General features: G+C 42.2%; 1 pseudogene; it reads left to right on the forward strand.

Moving 5' to 3' along the window:
- Positions 1 to 4,603, forward strand: part of LOC136392302 (protein L-Myc-like) — a 46,731-nt pseudogene extending 42,128 nt beyond the window's left edge.
- The last annotated feature ends 1,397 nt before the right edge of the window (positions 4,604 to 6,000 follow it).

A 6,000-nucleotide genomic window follows, 5' to 3' on the forward strand; every position in this document is an offset into this window, starting at 1 on the left:
ACACCATGTTCAAGTGGGATTTAATCTAGGGAGGCAAGGCTGGTACAATATTGCAAATCAATCAATGTGATTCATCACATAAACAAAAGGAAGGAAAAAAACCCCACATGATAATTTTAATAGATGCAGAAAAAGCATTTGATAAAATCCAGCACCCATTCATGATCAAAACTCTCAGCAAAGTGCAAATACAGGGAACATACCTCAACATGATAAAGGCCATCTATGACAAACCTACATCCAACATCATACTCAATGGGCAAAAATTAAAAGCAATCCCCTTAAGATCAGGAACAAGGCAGGGGTGCCCACTTTCACTACTCTTATGCAACATAGTCCTGGACATCCTAGCCACAGCAATCAGACAAGAAGAAGAAATAAAAGGCATCCAAATTGGAAAAGAAGAAGTACAAATATTGTTATTTGCAGATGATATGATATTGTATATAGAAAACCCTAAAGTCTCAGTCAAAAAACTACTGCACCTGATAAATGAATTCAGCAAGGTGGCAGGATATAAAATTAATACTCAGAAATCAGAGGCATTTTTATACACCAACAATGAACTGTCAGAAAGAGAAATTAAGGAAACAATCCCCTTCACTATTGCAAAAAAAAAATAAATAAAGTACCTATGAGTAAATTTAACCAAGGAGATTAAAGACTTATACACAGAAAATTATAAAACCTTGATAAAAGAAATCAATGAAGATACAAACAAGTGAAAGCATATACTGTGCTCATGGTTAGGAAGAATAAACATCATTAAAATGTCTATATCACCCAAAGCAATTTATAAATTCAATGCAATACCAATTAAAATACCAATGACATACTTCAAAGATATAAAACACATATTCCAAAAATTTATATGCAACCAAAAAGGAATACAAATAGCCTCAGCAATCTTGAAAAGGAAGAATAAATGGGGAAGTATCACACTTTCCGATATCAAGTTATACTACAAGGCCATTGTACTCAAAACAGCCTGGTACTGGCATAAGAACAGGCATATAGGTCAATGGAACAGAACAAAGAACCCAGAAATAAACCCACATCTTTATAGACAACTGATATTTGACAAAGGAGGTAAGAGCATACAATGAAGTAAAGACAGCTTCTTCAACAAATGGTGTTGGGAAAATTGGACATCCACCTGCAAAAAAATGAAACTAGACCACCAACTTACACCATTCACAAAAATAAACTCAAAATGAATAAAAGACTTAACATGTAAGCCGTGAAACCAGAAGCATCTTAGAAGAAAACAGACAGTAAGCTCTCCGACATCTCTCGCAGCAATATATTTGCCGATTTATCTCCAAGGGCAAGGGAAACAAAAGACAGGATAAACAAATCGGACTATATCAAACTAAAAAGCTTTTGCATAACTGAAATCAATAAGAACAGAATAAAAAGACAAACTAACAATGGGAGAATATATTCGACAATACGTCTGATAAGGGGTTAATAACCAAACAAGGGATTTATAAAGAACTTGTAAAACTCAACACCAGGAAGACAAACAATCCAATCAAAAAATGGGCAAAAGAAATGAATAGACACTTCTCCAAAGAGGAAAAACAGATGGCCAATAGGCACATGAAAAAATGCACAACATCACGAATCATTAGAGAAATGCAAATTAAAACCATAATGAGATTCCACTTCACATCAGTCAGAATGGCGCTCATCAACAAAACAACACAGAATAAGTGCTGGTGAGGATGTGGAGAAAAAGGAACCCTCCTGCACTGCTGGTGGGAATGCAGATGGGTGCAGCCACTGTGGAAAACAGTATGGAGATTTCTCAAAAAATTACAAATTGAACTGCCTTATGACCCAGCTATCCCACTTTTAGGAATATACCCCAAGAACACCATAGCACTATTTGAAAAGGAGAAATGCATCCCCATGTTTATGGCAGCATTGTTCACAATAGCGAAGATCTGGAAACAGCCCAAGTGTCCAGCAGTGGATGAGTGGATTAAGAAGCTTTGGTACTACCTGACCTGTGGTGGCGCAGTGGATAAAGCGTCGACCTGGAAATGCTGAGGTCGCCGGTTTGAAACCCTGGGCTTGCCTGGTCAAGGCACATATGGGAGTTGATGCTTCCAGCTCCTCCCCCCTTCTCTCTCTCTCTCTCCCCTCTGTCTCTCTCTCCCTCTCTTTCCCTCCTCTCTAAAAATGAATAAATAAAATTAAAAAATTAAAAAAAGTAACAATCATTTAAAAAAAAAAAAAAAAAAAGAAGCTTTGGTACATAGATACGATGGAATATTACTCAGCCATAAGAATTGATGACATCGGATCATTTACAATAACACGGATGGACTTTGATAACATTATACTGAGTGAAATAAGTAAATCAGAAAAAACTAAGAACTATATGATTCCATACATAGGTGGGACATAAAAATGAGACTCAGAGACATGGACAAGAATGTGATGGTTACCATGGCGGGGGGAAGAGAGGGAGGGGGTGGGGGAGGGGGAGCACCAAGAAAACCAGATAGAAGGCAACTGAAGACAATTTGACTTTGGGTGAGGGGTATACAATATAATCAAATGTCAAAATAACCTGGAGATGTTTTCTCTGAACATATGTACCCTGATTTATCAATGTCACCCCATTAAAATTAATAAAAAAAAGTTGTGGTACATATGTATATAATGGAATATTGCTCAGCCATAAAAAATAATGAAATTTTATCATTTGTGACAGCATGGGTGGACCTAGAGGGTATTAGATATGTGAAATAAGCCAGGCAGAAAAAGGAAAATACCATATGATTTCATTTATATGTAAAATATAAAGAACACAATAAATGAACAAACAAAATAGAAAGACATATTCAGAGAACAGACTGATGGTTGCCAGTGGGGAGAAGGCATGGGGGACTGAATGAAAAGTATAAATTGAGAAGTATAAATTGATAGTTACAAAATAGTCATGGGATGTAAAGTACAGCCTAGGGAATATAGCCAATAATTATACAGATATTGATCGAATTACAACCTATGCAACTTACGACCATTCGACTTTATGACCACAATCGCTAGCCACGACTGCTCCGTTTCTGGCAGCACAAGCATTGCCTAGCTGGGCATATGACGTGCAGACCAGCTTCCAGCAGCACTACCATCTCTGCGTGCACCATTTCAAAGAAAATTATGATATATAACAATAATGAAAGAAAATTATGATAAAATATGACTTAAAGAGTTTTATAACATCACTTCACAGTACTGTACATATAGCCTACTCAACTTATGACCAAATCGTGTTACGACCAGTCTGTCAGAACCAATCATGGTCGTAAGTCGAGCACTAGCAGTATATGGTGCCAGGTGGGTACTGGAAATATTGGAGAGAACACTTTGTAAAGTATACGATCGTCTAACCACTATGCTGTACGCTTGCAACTAATGCAAAGTAATATTGAATATAATCTGTGATTAAAAAATAAAATTTAGCCTGACCCGTGGTGGTACAGTGCATAGAGCATTGACCTGGGATGCTGAGGTCCCAGGTTCGAAATCCCAAGGTCGTGGCTTGAGTATGGGCTCATCCAGATTGAGGGTAGGCTTGCCAACTTGAGTAGGGGTTGCTGGCTTGAGCATGGGATCACAGACATGACCCCCTGGTCACTGGCTTGAGTCCAAGGTCGCTGGCTTGAACAAAAGGTCACTGGCTAGTTTGATCTCTCTAGTCAAGGCACATATGAAAAGCAACCAATGACAACTAAAGTGATGCAACTACACTCCCATCTTTTTTTTTTTTTAATTCATTTTTTTTAGAGAGGAAAGAGAGAGGGAGAGAAGGGAGGAGGAGCTGGAAGCATCAACTCCCATAGGTGCCTTGACCAGGCAAGCCCAGGGTTTCGAACCGGTGACCTCAGCATTTCCAGGTTGATGCTTTATCCCCTGCGCCACCACAGGTCAGGCTACACTCCCATCTTTAAAGCCCTCTGTCCTCTGTCTGCTGGGTGAGCCGGAGCTCCCCAGCCTGCTTGAGTTCGAGAGCCCTAAGGACTTGGCAGGTGAAGAATTCAACGCTGTGACAGTGGAAAAGAGACAGTCCCTGGGTGTATGGGAGCTGATCACCATCATGGTGGAAGCAGACTGGACTCCTCATAAAATACTTTCACATTTCCATCCATCAGCAACAACACAACTGTGTCTCCGTTTTCCTCCAGAAAGCTGCTTCCAAGGAGGGCCTCCAGAGAGAAGCCCCCAGAAAGAGGTTCCTGAGAGAGACGCCCAGAGGAAAAAGAAAGAGGGGTGCACAGAGAGGCAGTAAGCCCCCTCTCCCAGCCTACAGAAAGTCGGGCTCCCCAGTCCTGCCACCCCAAACTTGTCAGTCCTGACACTGAGGATGTGACCCAGGGGAAGAACCACAACTTCCTGGAGCTCTACTGGGGGTTCTTGGCCCTGAGGTACCAGGCCCCTACTCTGGTCAGCTGTCCCAGTGCCCCCAAAGGGTGATCCTAAGCAAGGCCTTGGAATACCCGCAAGCCCTGGCGGGGCGGAGAGGACCATGGCCGTCGAGGAAAGGCAGCTCTGACACCGGCAGCAGCAACTGCAGAGCAGAATCGCATAACTGTGGTTGCTAACTGACCAAAAAGCCTGACTGCTCTTCCTCACAAGGATGCGAGTTGATTTTTCTACCCTTCCTTCTCCTGTTTAGTAACTTGCACATTTTGGTTATGGTGGGACAATCTGTACAGATCCCAGGATGCTTTGCAGCCAGGGCACACAATAGGAGCTTGCATTCTTGGAAACCTAGAAACCCATCTCTCCGTCTCCCCTGATTCAGTTGAGTGCTTGGTCTTCTCTGGAGCCTTCCGCTTCTCAGGCAGGAAGCTGAGGAGCCCTGGGCTCTGCCCAGCTCACCAGCTCTGAAGCAAAGCCTGGCGGATGCTATGCAGCAGGTGGAGGGCATTGTGGGGCCTCCAGGCTGCGTGAGATCGCACACTTGGATGAGCTTTAGGCTGGAAGAGCACGGTCCTACCGCTGTCCCTGGGGTGATGCTAGGGCAGCAGGCCCGGACGCTCTCCCCGAGGCTCCCTTTCCCAGGGGACACACGAGCTGTCTTAGGTGAAGACAAGCTAGCAGACTCATTCGGCATGAAACACTGCCTCACTGTCAGATGCTTCACAGCAGCTGAGAAGTTGGAAACCTTTATACACATAAGTGCATGTGCTCTTACTGTAACTGACACAAGCCAGAGCCCTTGTAAGGGACATTATCTTCTTGCTTTTGCATGGAATCAAGTCTAACCCCAAAAACCACAGCCTCTTACACCCACACTTTCTCAACTCGAGAAGGCGGGGGAGAGGCAGGGGTCAGAAAGAAAAAAAAAACCAGACATCTTTGTGTAAACCATTGCTCACATGTGTTTTAAATCAGTGGTCCCCAACCCCCGGGCCGTGGACCAGTACTGGTCCGTGAGCCATTTGGTACTGGTCTGCAGAGAAAGAATAAATAAGTTACATTATTTCAGTTTTATTTATATTTAAGTCTGAACGATGTTTTATTTTTAAAAAATGACCAGATTCCCTCTGTTACATCCATCTAAGACTCACTCTTGACACTTGTCTCAGTCAAGTGATACATTTATCCGTCCTACCCTAAAGGCCGGTCAGTGAAAATATTTTCTGATATTAAACCAGTCTGTGGGCCAAAAAAGGTTGGGGACCACTGTTTTAAATGATCTCTCCACTTTTTACCCAGAGGGCAGATTCACAAGGGTCCCAAGTGACACTTTCAGGAGCTATTCTTATCCAATAACGGGAAGCTTCTGGTTGGGTTAGAAAGAGGACCCATATTTAGACCTCTGTCCCATTGGATGGCAGGCTCAGGGTATCTGTTCTGTCTCTGAAAAAAAAATTTTTAAATATGTGTCTGAATAACAATGCTAAAGTTTAAAATACATATATATAAAGTGATGCTAGATGACAACCCTCCCCCACTCTCAGTGCTGTGACCTTGAGAACA

Source organism: Saccopteryx leptura, chromosome 2, assembly GCF_036850995.1.
Source record: "Saccopteryx leptura isolate mSacLep1 chromosome 2, mSacLep1_pri_phased_curated, whole genome shotgun sequence".
In the NCBI taxonomy this organism is placed as follows: domain Eukaryota; kingdom Metazoa; phylum Chordata; class Mammalia; order Chiroptera; family Emballonuridae; genus Saccopteryx; species Saccopteryx leptura.